The sequence below is a fragment of the Haemaphysalis longicornis genome, unplaced genomic scaffold, assembly GCF_048455015.1.
Source record: "Haemaphysalis longicornis isolate Haplotype H1 unplaced genomic scaffold, Haemaphysalis longicornis Haplotype H1 scaffold_10, whole genome shotgun sequence".
Lineage (NCBI taxonomy): Eukaryota > Metazoa > Arthropoda > Arachnida > Ixodida > Ixodidae > Haemaphysalis > Haemaphysalis longicornis.
This window is the reverse complement of record NW_027526204.1, coordinates 104,873,911-104,890,138: the sequence shown is the minus strand read 5'-3', so window position 1 is coordinate 104,890,138 and position 16,228 is coordinate 104,873,911. Positions and strand designations below refer to the sequence as shown.

Here is a 16,228-nt window from a genome sequence, read left to right as displayed (position 1 = left end):
ATTACCAGCTATTGAGAACATACAGGCTGGAGGCATCAGAAACAAGAGACGCTTTTCAGGGGTAAACGGCGTGAACGGAGTAGATATGCCCTCTTCGTGTGCGGAGGGCATATCTGGTACATTGCTGGCGCTAGGCGGGGCAAGGACGAGGATTTACACAGACCAGTGAATGTTCTGTGTAAATCCTCCGATGTTCTGAGTAAAAAACCAACTAGCCCCATTTCTAGCTCGGACGTATCTGCACTACCGAATTGTCTGGACATTATTCAGCACATTATAACAACACTATTCGAATATGGGTAGCAGGAATCTAGAAGTCACAATTGACGGGAGGTGGCGACAAAGGGAAATTCCGCTTCCACTCAAAGGCTATGACAATGACGCGGTTGTCGTTAGCGCAGTAGCGCATGCGTTAGTTCTTAGCGCAAATCGTCGTGCCAAGATAGCGTTTGTTATAAGGTTCTATAGAAAACCTTCAGTATGCTTAAAGATTTACTGGATTTCAGATTTTATTGCGGGAACTCGCTCTTCGGCAAACCCTCCTTTGGCTTTGAGGTTGACCCTGATTGCGGCCTCTACACTAAGACGACGCATCCGGCCCGGTTTCCCCCATGCGGTTCGTCTCAAGCCATACTACTGCCGTTGATCGGCTTCTTTCAGCTGAACAACATAACTTTCTGCACGACGGAACAAAACGTAAACTTAATTAGTTAGTTGCATGAGAACTTCATGTGCCACATAACGGTGGAACAAAGGGTGAGTCAAGTTTCCATCTGATCTTTTAATGTAGTGATGATTCAATGCGCACAAAGCAGAGGTTCATGCTCAAAGTCGGAGCATCAACAATGTTCGACCCTGCCTTGTAGGCTGTATACCACGAAGCTATAATAGGTCTTTTATGTAAAATAGATAAATAATTGTCTCGGCTTTCTAACGCTTTCAGATATAAGAAAAGTCAGAACTGACCTTTTAATGTACAGCAATCTCGAGCAGATAACACTTTTGAATTATTGAGCCAGGTTAGCAGCCAAATTGACGATTCCTTTTCAGCATAAGGAAAGCGCATACAAGATTGCTAATGTTCCCGTTAAACCACAAACAGCAAGGCTATTACGTGGTTAAGGCGCGTGTAGCCATTTTCTCTCCACCCCCCATCAGGCGCACCAGAGGTGGTATCGCAAAATGGCATATTGAACAAATTAACCGGTAGGAAATGCAGCGTCGGTATAGACGCAAAACGTATGTAGCGTTTCAACTAAATTGAACGTGTGCCAAACTATGCACGCAAGTATGGGACCGCTCTATACATCTAGAAACGCGAACCAGCTCTAGAAGAAGAAGAAAGTAACTTTTTATAAATCAGAGAGACCACTCTCCTGGCACAACAGGAGCTTCCGGGAAAAGCAAAACGGCGACCAGTCATTTCACAAAATATAGGCACACCTCCAGAAAAAAATGCTGGACGCCATGATGGATACGCACCGATCCACGTACTGAAAGACATATGCCAACCTACGCGAGGACAGGTGACTATTAGGCCAGGATCAAACGTATTTGAGAAAAGTTTTAAGCCCATGAAAAAAATGTTGACGCCCGGATGTTCAAAAATACGAATGCAACAATTGTTTTACTGGAGTACCATGAAAATCGCTGTAATTGCATTACCTTCCTACACACGGGAATTGAGTCCTCTTTACGATCCCCCCAGCAGAACTACGGAATCGATGCTTAAACATCTTTACACAGCCTCAATAGGCCATTAGTTTCTTGGCGACAGGCGGAGTACACAAATGCGGGGGAAAGATTCTCCAATCCACAATCATAAATGTTGTCAATACATTTACACATGGACACAGAGGAATGAAAGGGGGCGACGCACCCGACCACGATCCACTCGAGCTCGCATACCATCCTCTTTTTTGTCCACTGCTACCATAAAATGTAGAAAACGTCTCCTCCTACGCCTAGGAGTACAATTCTTTCCTGTGCCACGCAGGGATCTCATCGCTTAAGAATCAAAAACTCTGCTCAGGATAGAAACCAACACATATATCCACAAATCTAGATGTACGGAGATGTTTGGTAGTTAATGTCCGACATTAACTTAAAACTACGCTAAATACGGGCAATCACCCACTGTCTTCTGCGAAACCTGGTCATATCCTAGGACACGCTCACGAACGAACCACTCAAACCATACATATCCAACTTATATCGACATATGACAGGCTGTTCTGACCATCTTGTCCCCTCAAGATCTTCGTGACCTGATTCTGGGGCCCTGGAATTCTGGTTCAACCCATAGGGTCTACGATCACTTTATTCCTTTTCCCAAACTTTTAGTAAATCTTACTCAACATTGACGCCTCTCTCCCCCTCTCTCGTTATCTCTGTGCTTCTATCTCTCTTTCTCTCTATTTGTGTTATAAAAATCCCAAACCTCAGTCAGGCCACCACGATAAACACTTTTGAACTTTGACACTCTTGCTTGATGTACGAACTGACTCTCGAATTGACCAACACCGCGCAGACACAACTTTTTTCGCGCCCATATGTTAAGCCACGCAAGGGTACATGTCCTCTGAATTACCTGTGCCGTGGTGATTAGAACCAGTCCGGTTAGCCTAGCTCTCGTACCTGAACGCAGTAGTTGGAAAGAATAAATGTTAATTAAGTGCAGCAACTCCGTTCCAAAACGCTCCCGACGCCGGAGTAGTGCTTGCGCGTCATACATCTAAATAAAGATGTATGACGCGCTAGCATTAGGTCTTACATCTTCATACATCATACATCTAAACGAAGAGGCAAAATCAAAACGAAGATGTCATATGCAACTTTTGTTCTTTCACACCGATGTCGCGTCGCTCCCGTTGTACAAGTTTTTTAAATATTTGTTTTGTTGTTGAGTGCTTTGTTTGTCCACCACTGCATGGTTTACCAGTGGCCTTGGAAGGCACAGAGTCTTTTCGTGTTGCCCGCGTTGGATTAAAGAACGCACCCGTTGAGGTAAATCAAGCACATTGACAGTGGTTAATGTGTAAGAAGAGGAAAGAATGATCTCACAACTCGACCAGAAATCGTTAATTATTTCTTCCCGAGGACACACCTTTCTGCAATGACAGCGCTTAAGTGTGTGGGCATATATTTACTTTATGGGGCGCGCGGTAGTGAAGCGCTACGAAGTTAGACCACCTGGGTGTCTTTCACGTGCGCTGAAATAATCTCGACACACAAGCGTCGCCGCCTTTCTGAAATATGGCCTGGATCAAACCCGCGTCTTTGGACTCAACAGCACAACCGCATTAGCCACTGAGCCACCATGAAGGGTAACCGTTAACTTGTTGAGTCCGGAGATTGACGGATGCAGGAATGAATTCATCAATCAATCAATCAATCAATCAATCAATCAATCAATCAATCAATCAATCAATCAATCAATCAATCAATCAATCAATCAATCAATCAATCAATCAATCAATCAATCAATCAATCAATCAATAACGGACTCAAATGGCAATCGTCTTGTTTTCCTCCAACGGATCGTCCCCCGTTAATAGACTAAACGATAATCGATTATCGGTTCGTTTGTGCTTGCAAGGTTCAAACGGAGGGGGAGTGGAGAGCGTACACGCATGCAGCCCCAGATTCCACGGATTTTATATCTTGCCGTTTTTGGGGAACGTACGTTTCCACCCTTGAAGAGGGACGGTGGCGTGCCAATAAATAGTGTCCGGGCACCCGCCTGAAAGGACATGTACGCGTAGGTATACGTGTTGCCACCGTATTTCAACCTTTATCGGTAGATAGTACGACGCGACATTATATAACAACAAAATAAACAAATAAGAAAACGAGAAAAGCGCATAACTGAAAGAAAAACTTGTAGCAGGATAGATAGGCACTTGCTCCATCCACCGAGTGACACTTAGCGAATGAAGATGCGAAACAAATTGAGTGCTTTATGTATCCGGCTAACGCCGGTTTTGCTGCATGCATTTCGCGGCTCATGTAATCAGGTCATCCCGCGAACTCGTACGCCGCCTTTCCCTTGACGCCCAGCCCAGTCACTCTGAAAAGAAGGCCGTCTTCGGCTCTCGTGGAGTCGGGCCGGAAGCTGCCGGAAGTGACGTACAGGTCTTCGTAGTTGGCGCCGCCGAAGCAGCATGATGTAGTGTACTTGGCCGAAGGTCGATTTTGGTCAGAATCTTGGCTGCAGTGATCGACAGGGGGAGAAAGAAAGGCAGAAAATAACGAAGAGTAAGTGGCGAGACGAAGTTAGAAAAATCACCTTGTAACCATGGGGAAGGAAAAAGAGGAGGTCTTTTGCCTAGTTCACCTGCTGGTGCATTATTTACACGGCTGTATTCATTGTTTTACCCAGGGTTTGACACCGCCTTCCGAATTGTCCTCGGAGCATCATCTAACTGGAAAGTAAAAATTTTTCTGGGGCCACCCACTTTTTTTCTTCATTATCGGCTACATTAAACATTTTTTCTCCTCTTCCTCCTCTGAGACACTGAAGCCCGCTTACGCGCTATTAATATGAAAGCGATATGGCTCCCCCTGGTGAAACCTATCAAAAGCTCCTTCATTGCAACACAACATGTGTGTCATTCCGGTTCTATGAGACTACCATAATGTAGATTCGTCGCTTGTCACTACGACATTCTGAATTATCTGCGGTATGGTAAGTTGTGAAGGCGAAGAAGGAGACGCAAGCACGATGCAGCAGGAAGAAGCTTTTTATAAGTATTGCTACAAGAAACGCCATAATGAGTTCCCGTTCTTCAATGCCATGACGGTATTTTTTATCTGCATGCAGCGTCAGCGCTAAGCTGACGTGTTCGTCGCACACCTAGATTTATTTATCGACAATGTTTTTACTTGACTAGATGTTTCGAGACAGTACTACGTTCCAGTACAATACACACACACCAAACGCTGCGACCTTCTGTTGGCTGACTCTACACTGCATGTTACTTCGTTTTATTGCTTCTCCTACGTTTGACCTTTCGACATTTAATTGAGGAGTTGAAGCTCACTTTATTGCAGTAATTTCACGTCGCTTTTGACTATGAGAGAATATTTCGGGTGTATCTGGTTTTTAAAATTATAGTACGTGATGCCCAATTGTGGCACAACATATTCAGAACCAATGTGAGCCATGCAGGTGATTTTTTAACCCCCTCTCCTTTTATTATTCGAAAGAGCTGGTGGCGCCTGACCTGTTTCTGGATCAATCTGAATCACGGCAAAGCCTCCGCAGCAGGCCAACCAGATCTTGTTGTTCACTTCCATAGTAATGCCATCCGGAAAACCCAAGCCCTGGTATCCGGGTGTCGACCGGAAGTCAGCCAAAAGTCGTCGGTTGCCTGGCAGTGCGAACGTTCAAGTTATTAAAGGAGCCATGAAGAGAAAATGAAAGTTGGTTTTATTCGAAAGATTTCGTGTTTTATAGTGCCCCCAGCGCTTGTCCGGATACAAACGGTACTTTATTCACTGAGAAATTAAACAATTGAGGTTAAAATTTTGATTTTCCCGCTCAATCGTGCGTTTTCGTGGTCCCAAATGACATCACGGGAACCTACCGCTCTGCAGCCTAGAATACCTTCATTCACGCATCCGCCGTACAGGGTAGAGACACGTATACGCTGGCGCCGCCATTTTCGGTTGCTCGCTCGCCGCCGAAGCAAGTCATTGTGTCAAAACCGCGCTAAAATTATCGCCGCAAAGCGGTTTACTGAAGAAGTTTGAATCATATTGTCTGTTTCGCGTTGCTAGGTCTCGTGGGAAACGAAAAGAATAACGCGTTGAGCCCGTTGGCCCAATTGCGGCGGCACGGGACCGTTCAAAGGTTGTCTCCACCCTGTACAGCGGTGTTGGTTTGTTCCCGCGTTTCTTTACGTTCCGTAACCTAGATGGCGCCACCATACCGTGGCAAGCGTTTGGTTTGTTTTTGCCCGCAATTAAACCTGGCTTGTTTTTGTTCTGGGAGAAAATATTCGTTCCCTGAAACAGTGCTCGCTCGACAAATGGGGTCACGTAAGACACCCTTGCTTGCGTCAATCGGCCAGTGTCGTCTGAGACAACCCCAAGCCCCGTAGTGCTGTGCAGCTAAACCAAGCATGCTGTGCGCAGTACGAACAGCAGAACGCATCAGTACTTCTATGTTTACATGTGCTTTCGTAACTTCCACTGTTTGTCCCATCATTCTTATTGCTTTGTAAAGAATGTACCCTAAATTTAAGCGCAAATCGCTCGTTCGTCTAGTTTGTAAGCTCTACCTAATTTGCGTCTGCTTCTGCCAGCCTCCGCCAATCGCAGAGCTTAGCTCATGTGACATCACAGGTTCTGTTGCGGGAAATGAGCTGGTGGGTCGCATGACCATTCCCGTTTTTCCTAATTATGTAGCTTATTTGAGCGAAGTTTACGTTAAAAGTGGTGTCAGTGTGATTCTAACGAGACAATCTTTTGAATGAACCAAACTTGGGCTTTCTCTTCATGGCTCCTTTCAGGAAGCACCCGCTGGCGAAGGTTACAAGGTTTGCGGAGCCTTTTTTTAACACAGGTTCCTGTCTACGTAACCGAAAGCGTCTATGCGATATCAATGGTGCATAATACACTCATACCGTAGCCACAGCAACTGTCTTCACCACGAACACCGCCATGGCCCAAGAAGCAGCAATAGCCAAGGCAGCCACCACAACACAGAACCACAAGCTGATGGCAATTGACGGATTCACAAGAAGCTTGACGCAACTTCCTGTGAGGCACTCTCTCAGCAGCAGTCCTCCACATTCTCAAAATTGAGACTCAGCTACCTGACCTCTACATTATCTGGGCACCCTGTCATTCAGGCATAGTCGGCAATTGAATCGGCGCTTGGAGCGGCTCGAAAAGCAGTATACCGGGCCATTGCGGACAGCCACAAGCCTATGCAAACAACCCCCACCCAGTACATGACCAAACCCCTACTTACATACAACAACAAACTATCTCACTACCGATTAACCCGCGAACAGTTTCCTCCCGCACATAAGCAGCTCACCAAAGAGGAAGGAGCCGTACGTCGCCATTTCCAAACTAACACCTTCCCCCACAACACGCTGTAGCACAAAATATTCCACACCCAATACGTACCTCTGTGCATCTTCTGCCCCACGTCAGGAACACTATATCATATAGGGTGGGCGTTGCCGAACACCCCAGATCTCCCTCCTATAACCTATAACGTATGCACATATAATGGGTATACCTTCCAGGCAAGGCGTAGCACCCAGCAACACAAAGTCCTAAAGTCTAATGAAAAGCCTATACTGCTCCATTTTCTTATAAATCTCAGTTACGCTGATGGTATATACGTAGTGGTACAGAAAGAACGATTTGACTTGACATATGACTTGTTGTTGGTCCCAAGGAGGGATTTATTCGGAGCCAGTCATCCCACTAATTCCACCTCTAACTTGCACGAGAACGAGGGATTGGCGGAACATAATCCCATCCCGGCGCACAAACATTGCCACACGCGCCGACAGACAGTTAACACTATTTCTCAGAGCCAAAACACTTCAAGCCATAAAACGACCCACATTCAGGTTTTGTAATTCACCCAATTCATTGCTCCAGAAATGACATACACTGTTCATTGTGCAGCATCTGCACAAGACTGCGGCCAGCAATGTGTGCAATGGAATATAGAGTAAGAGTCAAACCAGGAGATTTCCGCTGAGAACACGGCTGCATTCTGTGTGTAACAGAATGCAACCTTGAAACAGCAGCAGAAGTGGCCCGGCTTTTCTGGCGGCAAAGCCTGGGTCCTGCCTAGCCTGACGCAATGCGCTCGGCGTCTTGGGCAAGAGCTGCTATATTTAGTGACACTAGTCTTCCCCTAGCCTTCAAAGATAATCTGCGAACACAATTTTTAACCAGGAACACAAGGTGAGGGGTCCCATTGTTCACAGTTGCCTTATCATCCATAATGCCGTTTCGATGGTTGTTTTGTGGTTTTCTTGAATGAATGCTGAGCTCTGTGCTGTATGCCTAATAGCTTGAGAGAGAGAGAGAGAGAGAGAGAGAGAGAGAGAGAGAGAGAGAGAGAGAGAGAGAGTTCTCTTTAATGTCATCTGGTGAGATCAGCCCTGCTAGTCACAAGGCTTGCAACGGAAGATGGGGTGACTACAATGATGTGTGGTGAATGTTCTACATGAGTGGTACAGAAGGAAGAAGACAAACAAGAAACGATAAAAACCAGAAACAAGGGAATGCTGCTAGCAAAGAGCGCACATAAAAATAAATTTGAAAAGGAAATAGGTAATGTAAATTATCAATCGAATTACAAAGTAAACTCTGCAAAGAAGAGGGGAAGAGCTCCAGCTCTAGAAAAAGAAATAGATGAACACCACAACGCGAAAAAACACATATCTTCAGACACTCGCACTGTTCACCATCTATAGAGATTTTTCCAGTTCGGAGTCTCGTAGGGGCCGGAGCAGAACTTTTGTTCCCAAGATATTATCAGAGCCATTGCCCCAGGGCCCAAGAAAATGACTCAACTTCGAGCCTGCCTTCATGACGTACATGAGACAGGGATCTCGCTGCAGTTGGTCGCGCTTCAGCGCATCGAGCGCAGGCGCACAAGTGATTTGCAGTCTATCGCATGGGGCAAGTCGGGACAGCGGTGAATCGCCCCAACCTACCTTAAATTTAAAACTTCGAGTAAACACTCCCTTCAATCGCAGTCGGTGCAACACTCTTTCGCGCCACTTGTTGAAGCCACGTTGAAAGTGGACGTCACAGTGCGTAGCGACACCCTGACGCATGCGCTAGGCGTCTTAGGCCTTGCCGTCTGGGCGTTTTTGCCCACGGAGATCGCTTTTGCCCACGGCCATAATACCATTGGGAGTAGTGGTATACAGCTTTGCTAAAAAACGGCCGAGCGTCTGTCGTCGGCGTCGTTGCCACTTGATTCCCGGTTGTGGCGTCAACCGATATGAATAATCGCAGTTACTTGCATTGTGATTCTCTACTTTCCCTTGACAACTCGGCATCACCATTGCAGAATGACGCCACGATTGCGAAAGAGAGCGGCACGACGCACGAAATACCTACGCTGCAGCGCAGTTGCCTGCGACACTATCGACCGAGATGCGCCCGCACCTTGCCGCCCACGGCAGAGACGTTCAGTACAAAATCCAAATAATGCTTACGAAGAAACTGTGACCGTTGACGCGCACGCCTATTCAGATACAACGGTGGCGTATCGGTGAGCGAATTGTCAGCTAGGAAACTAGAGACATCTATCGGGAAGTGGCCGAGCGTACGCCGTTGCCGTCCTAGCAAGGGGGACGCGCAGGCATCGGCATGGCGGCGCGCGCACATGGTTGCCGGCATGCACGCCACGGCAGTGAATACAACCTATACTCACTTATATTGCCAGCGTCTAGGTCAGAGTCGAAGGCGTATATCTGCGTCGGTATGGAGTCTACGTAGAACATGGTTCCGTTGTCTGACGTCCAGGTGATTCCGTTGGACAAGGATACTTTGTCAAGCTTGTGTTCGAGTCGACCCTTGGAGAAGGACCACAAGTTGTTCTTTTCGGGTATTATGTTCTCCACCACTCCCATCGATGGCATGGATCCTGGGTAAAAAGAATCGGCACATATGCCAGTTCATAGCGCGTAGCTGGAACGTAGGGTTAAACAGGGAAGCGTCACAAACGCTATCAAAATCTTGAGTTAATCGTTTTGAAGCGCATATTGCAAACTGTTATCTTTCTTATCAAAACCTGTCGATAGCTTGTAGCTTGATAACTAAAGTGCACACCCTGTGGTTTTCCTGCGAGAGTTCGTAGCTTAGCCGAAAAAAAAAGGGTATTCCCAAAAGTGAGACGGCGCGCCGTTTCAACATCACAACAATAGGAAGCGGACTAAAAATCCTGAAGGAAATAAAGCACGTAAACGAAAAAGCGAAATGCACAGCGCTAATCTTTGCACGAATACCGTGGAAGGAAACAGCTGTAGCAGCAAGGCAACGAGCATGAACGACAGCCATTCCTTAAATCCTTTCGACATCTTCCCTATCCAAAAATTGCAGACAGTGCTGTCGCGCCGTCCACATTTTCGTAGCACTGAATTAATGTCATGCGCCGTCGTATGAGATATCGGTAAAGTCCTCAGCTTATTTCAATTCTCAAAAAGAAGCGCAAATATGGCCCTCCATTGTCATTATATACGCAGAAAGAGTGTGTGCAAAGCCCTCCTGAGTTGCTATGCCTTCTTTCGACGTATTCTGCGTTTTCGAAACCAATATTCCTGTTGGTAGCGCCATGCCGGTCCCAAGTTCCTTCCGGTTTGCTGCACATTTATTCATATAAAAGCTATTTAACTCTTGGTTTCGCCGTTCAGAAAAGGAAAACAATATCAAGAAAACACTCAGCGCACGTGAGCGTCCGTCCGTGAGGAGTACCCGACGTTGTCCAGGCTTGAGCGTAGGCTGGCGCCAGGTGAGGGGCTCGCACAAAGAAAAAAAATTACGCCCATCTTCCCGCGAGGGAACCCTGGTGTGATGCGACGCATCGGGGGTTCAACGAAGTAGTCAAAGCAAGGTCACGTCAGTGCGAGAGCGAACGCTTGACTGAACCGCCGCGGCGCGATACCCGCTTTATATTCACAGTGATTGAAGGAGAGGACACAACGGAGGAGAGTCCCGCATCACTTGCGCGCACCGGAGCAGTTGTTAACGCAGCGAAGCGCGCGCCAAACAAGCGCGCCAGCTGTGGTATGCTAATGAGCCGGAGTGAGAGTGTTGCACACAGCTGTGGGAGAGAAGAACGGAGGAGGGATGCGGACGGACGCCGCGACGACGACGCAGGAGGGACAAGCCCGAGAGCAAGAGATGCGTCGCATCTAAAAAATATTGACCGCAAGTGCCGGTCAGTGTTTGAGCGAACAGCATCGCCGACAAAACGACTGTCGTCTGCTCCTGGCGTCTCTCACTCCGCGTTGCTAGGGGCAACAACCTGAGCTCATAAAACTTGGACCCGCCGTGGTGGCGGTGACTCAACTCCTTCCGCCTCTGTGCCGCGCACAGGAGGGATGGGCCGACCAAAGAAGATCCGGACTACCTAGAGGCACTTCTCACGAAGCGCGCCGCGCCGACAGGCGAGAATGCAATCGCCCTGAAGAACAATAATAAGAAGTAGTAGTGTATGTCTTAAAAGGCGAGTTTGCGGGGAGCGGAGACTTTGAGGCGGCGGACGATGAAGTATACGTCCACTGGAAAGGGCACTGTAGAAATAAAGCACTTGTATACTTTACCTTGTGTTTGATTTGTTCTCCTGCTGACGAGGGTAAATGGTACTGAGGGACTCATAATGCGTTTGTCGAGTTTATCTTAGTGAGACGAACACATCTCTGCTGTGACATCAGGCCTGCACCATCGTGCAAGATGCCTTTGATTTTTATTGAGAAGCAGTATATGTCTACCCCCCTCTCCCCAGTTTTCATTCCGGTGAAGCGGATTTACTCGGCGCCTCTCCGGTGCTCCTCCTCGCCACCTCAGACCCGTATTTCACAACTGTTGTTCCCCTTACCACCCCCGATGCGTCTTTCACACGTTTTCCGATCGGCTGATAATTGCGCTAGCACCGTTATCAACAATTGCACTTTTAACTCGTACTGGGAAGGATGCGTGTCGTATGCTCGAAAGAATATTAGTGGCGATTCAAGTAGCATCGGCACGCACAGTCGCGCGAAGGAAGGCAAAAAAACCCGCCCGCATCTTCCCACGGGGGAATTCGAGTAAATGCGTCGCAGAGTGGTGGGGGTATCGCGTGAGTGTTGCGTAATTGGGTATGGTTTGGGAATGCTTAATTGTTATTTCGTCTTTATTATTCTTATTTATTGAATGAAGGAGAAGCGAAGGCAAGGAGTGTAAAGTTAAAGTCTGTCTTTATTGCTTGGTGCCGCCAAGCAAAGCGTCAAGTCAAGCGAAAGCCAAGCAAAGACGCCCTTGACTGAATTCCGAACGCGCGCTCCGCCGCTTATATACACACCGCCCGCGTTCGAGGGAGAGGAGTACGGGGGAAAGACGCGCATGCTCACACTTCCGTTCACAAGCGCGCGAACTTTCCACGCACCCACCAGCCGTTATCACGTGTACACGCCCTGCCGCCGTTACTGTTGAGCGCCACGCAGCGCACGGGTAGCTACGACGCATGCGCGCACAGACGCGCTCCCCCCGCACCGCCGCAGCTGTTGTTGAGAGCGACAGAGCGCACGGGGTACACGCGCTCCTCCCGCACCGCCGCACCTGTTGTTGAGAGAGAGGAGGGTACGGGGGAGAGACGCGCACCTGCGCCTCGACGCGACGCGCATGCGCAGTGAGCGTGTGGACTGCGCCGACAACATCGACGAGTGACATCGCGAGCCAAAGAAATGCTCCGCATTTAAAACAACACAAACCCAGAACATGCTACCCAGAACCTGCAGCGCGATTTACTTGATTTCAAACTCGATTTCGTGGATCGCCATTTCTGCGCAAGTTTCGAAGTGTGCAATACATTCTGGTTCGATAACGACGTAATCAAAATTGAAACACTAAATATTCGGGCGGAAAGGAGGCGACGCTTCGGGTTCAGGTCAAACGATTCCCGCAATGGACTTTCGATTGATTGTTTAGAGATTAACGCGCCGACGCAACGCAGACGATGAGGCACGCCGTAGTGGAGGGCTCCGGATTAATTTAGACAACCTGGGGATCTTTAACTGGCTTCGAAATGTCGTACACACAGGCGGTTTTGCTTTTCTCCTCCATCAGGAATGCGGCCGTCACGGCCGGGAATCGAACCCGCTACCTTGTGCTCAGCAGCACGCAATAGACTTTCACTGTTGAATAGTTCATGGTGTGGGGAACCTGCGAGCCATTAGACGGCCACGAGTCGTTCGCGCCTTCGAGGAACAGGGATAATTCGATAAAGAAGGCCGCGAACGCCGAAGGGAGAGTCAACGTCACCTCAGAGAATCACGAACTGACCAGGAACAGGAAGCTGGGGCAAACAGCCGAACGTTGAACCGATATGGCGAAGCACAACGACGCAACACCGACGCCGCCGCTAGAAAGCACCGTTATCATGCCGCCAGGCAGGACGACGCATTAAAAGGTGCCCATTCAAAATTCGAACGGAATTTTCACAATCGCGATTTCGGCGTCAGTTGAGAAACGTGCGATAGACTCTGGTTCGACAACGACTTCCGCAAACTCGGAAACGTTAAAGATTCGGACAGAAAGGAGGCCGCGCTTCGGGTTCTGGCCGCAAATCTTCCGCAAATGGCTTTAAATGTTGAGGAGTTCATGGCGCTCTACTTACGAGTGTCACGCCCAAGTACGCGACCACCTTCGGCTACGTATTCCCGCCGCACCCGTCTCATCTCCCTCGCCTGAACGCGGTCGAGGAGCGCCTGATCGTACCCCGTTTGCCGTTTATGTGCATAGACGTCTCTCTCACGGCCGCGGTCAGGACGGCATCTGAGGCCAGATAGTGAACGTCCCCATCGATGTGCAAGGAACCCTGCAGTCCCTCCCTTGCCACATCTCGCACGAAAGTGCGGTGGAGGTTCACATATAAAGCACCGACTCATACACAAGCCGACTTGCAAGTCCCTAGTGGCGAAGTCCGGAGTGCATGGGCTGGGAGTGGGAAGCGGAGGGAGGGGGTGCGCACACGCAGCTATATGTCCGTTGTGCGCAGCTATATGTCCGTTGTGCTAGCGGGAGGGTTAAATGAGGACGTCAAACGGCCCGATGTGACCTGTACGGTGTCCTCAGTGGTCGAGCGGATTGGGCTGGTGTGTTACACAAACATAAGATGCCTAGGCGACGGACGGAAGCCGACAGCTCCATGTTTGTTCACTAAAATGAAGCTAGTCCTTTCAAGTTGCATTCAGCTAATTGGCTTGGAAGTATGATCAAAAGCAAATTATAAACAAACGTGTGTTGTTTTATTCACTTTGTGGACTGCGTCCAGCTTCGCGGGTCATCCTTCTTCACAGTGTGGAAGTGCGCTAATTTTTTCTTTAAGTTAAGCTTCAGGCTTATTAAATGGCAGTGCATCAGTGCTTAATCATCCACGCTTTGGCGTACGCATGGCGACATACCTTCTTTCTGGTAAATAAAGCAGTAGCAAACACTGCTAATTCTGAACTGCTGCGCAGAAGTGAGCAGGTCAGTGTAGTTTTGACGCAGCACCGCCATGTAATGCTTACCTGTCCATAGGCGTCCCATGGCATCGCATTTTCCGTCGTTGAGCTTAGTCTTCACTGTCGAGAGGGGGTCGGACACCTCAGTCAGCAGCGTCTTCTTCTGAGTGTCAAGGTCAAGTCGGTAGATTCCCTTTTCCATGCAGACGACGAGCTTGCGGTTGTCCTCGGCATACGGGATGGCGTTTCCAATTTCCCCTTCTGCGGTAACAAGAGTAGGGAAGGGGGGAATATAATACAATAAGCACGCACGAAACATAAAAATACGTATTCTCGATACCCGACTATAATATCACTTTTCTGAAGCAGCTTTAAAGGGCTTCGCTATATGCTTACGTTAAAAATTCCCGGGGCAATATTAAATTTTCAGTAGCACCTGACCGCTGACCGCTCGTTGAAGTGGATTAGTTTCAGTTGCGTTTTCAGCCATACCACTCAAGTCGGGTTTTAGAATTTTAGAATAGCGCAGGATTGAAACAAGTGGATTAGCAGAAGTTTTTACTCAAGCTCGTTCACTATACAGACAGATAGCATGGTGCTAGAGTTCAATATAAGAAACCTGAAGGTCTTTTTAATGGTATCTATTTTGGTTTTCTAAAAGACGGCGCTGTTTCGGCATGGAAACTGGAATAACAAAAAACAAATTTTCAGTATCAGTTTAAAACCCAATCATTTCCTAGTCAGCAGTACTTCCTTCAAGATGTAGCATCGAAGTGACTAACCCGCATCGCTAACAGCGTAACCGGCGCTAAAGAGTTTCAAATTTGCTTCCGCATTTCGTGGATTACAAAAACCCTTTAAAATGGCCATGAACAGAAATAAAAATTCGGTTCATTTAATAAAACACTGTTTTGCCCCGATGACAATAATACCCATTGTATGGTAACCTTCAAACAAATAATGCAGATGGTAAAGAAAACGTATGACGCAGTGTCGACTCCCCAGTCGCTTTCCAGCGAACTCTCCATGACGTCACAGTGCTTTTCTTGTGCGATTGGTGACGGTTGACCTAAGCCACTGCCAAAAAGCGTCACTGGAGGATTGTAGTGCAGCCTCAGGTTTCGTTTTATGGTATTACTTAAGTGCTACCGCACAGGTAACCCACTCACAATTATGTTTTCAGTGCTGGTCTCTCTTCTGTCATTTGTGCCCATATCAAGTCAGCTGTATCGCGAACTTAGAAATGTTTTGAATATTTTTTTGCGCTCTTCAGGTTCAAAGCACATCTTTCACGGGTGGAATGGAGCTGAGTGAGTTACCAGTGGCAAATTCTTTCAAGTTGATCAAAGTTGTATTTTGTCGTCATCGGCAATGTACCCCCCAGCCTCGTCATCATCATCCTCATGTTTGCGTCCACCGCAAGACGAACGCTTTTTCCAGCTATTTTCAGGCGCTGCTATCGCGACTTCGTAAAGACCATTCTTCGCCCTGAAGTTTATGGCATAGTGTGGTGAAATTTCTTTCAGACAAGAAGTGGCGTGTAGTTAGGGTTCACCGCATGCGGGATTGAGAGGGACTGACCCAAGTGGAACACTTCCGTTTCGGTGCGAGTGCTAGGGTCGTAGCGGACGATGTCCCGTCCGAGGCAGTCCACGTAGAGCAGTGTCGAAGAGCGGCCGTCCCAGTGTGGTCCCTCGCCCAGAAGGTTCTTCCGTCTGCTGGCGATTTCCACCTTCATATTGGACTTCTGCGCAGCCTGTGGGAAAAAGAAAAAATAGATGGAGTGAGTATACGGCAGGGTTAAAAGGTGTGTACACGTGGTATTTACACAATCCCGACATAAATTTCTTGCTTTCCATTGTCATAATTCCCCAAATTTCTGGATTTCTTGCGCAGTATCTACAAGCCGTGCTGTCGAATGCAAAAATAAACTGTTGCTAATAAGCAATAAACCCTTGTACCAGCCATAAGTTCACCGTTGCAAGAAAAAAAATACCAAGAAAATACGGAGCGCTCGTGAGCGTGAGCCTCGC

General features: G+C 47.9%; 1 pseudogene across 1 annotated transcript; it reads right to left on the bottom strand.

Moving 5' to 3' along the window:
* Nucleotides 1–3,903: 3,903 nt before the first annotated feature.
* Nucleotides 3,904–15,933, bottom strand: LOC144159030 (regucalcin-like; annotated as a pseudogene). The gene is made up of 5 exons (XR_013320229.1): nucleotides 15,777–15,933; nucleotides 14,262–14,456; nucleotides 9,425–9,637; nucleotides 5,226–5,372; nucleotides 3,904–4,210 (listed from the first exon to the last, which is right to left on the bottom strand). The product of XR_013320229.1 is annotated as a regucalcin-like (transcript).
* Nucleotides 15,934–16,228: the final 295 nt, after the last annotated feature.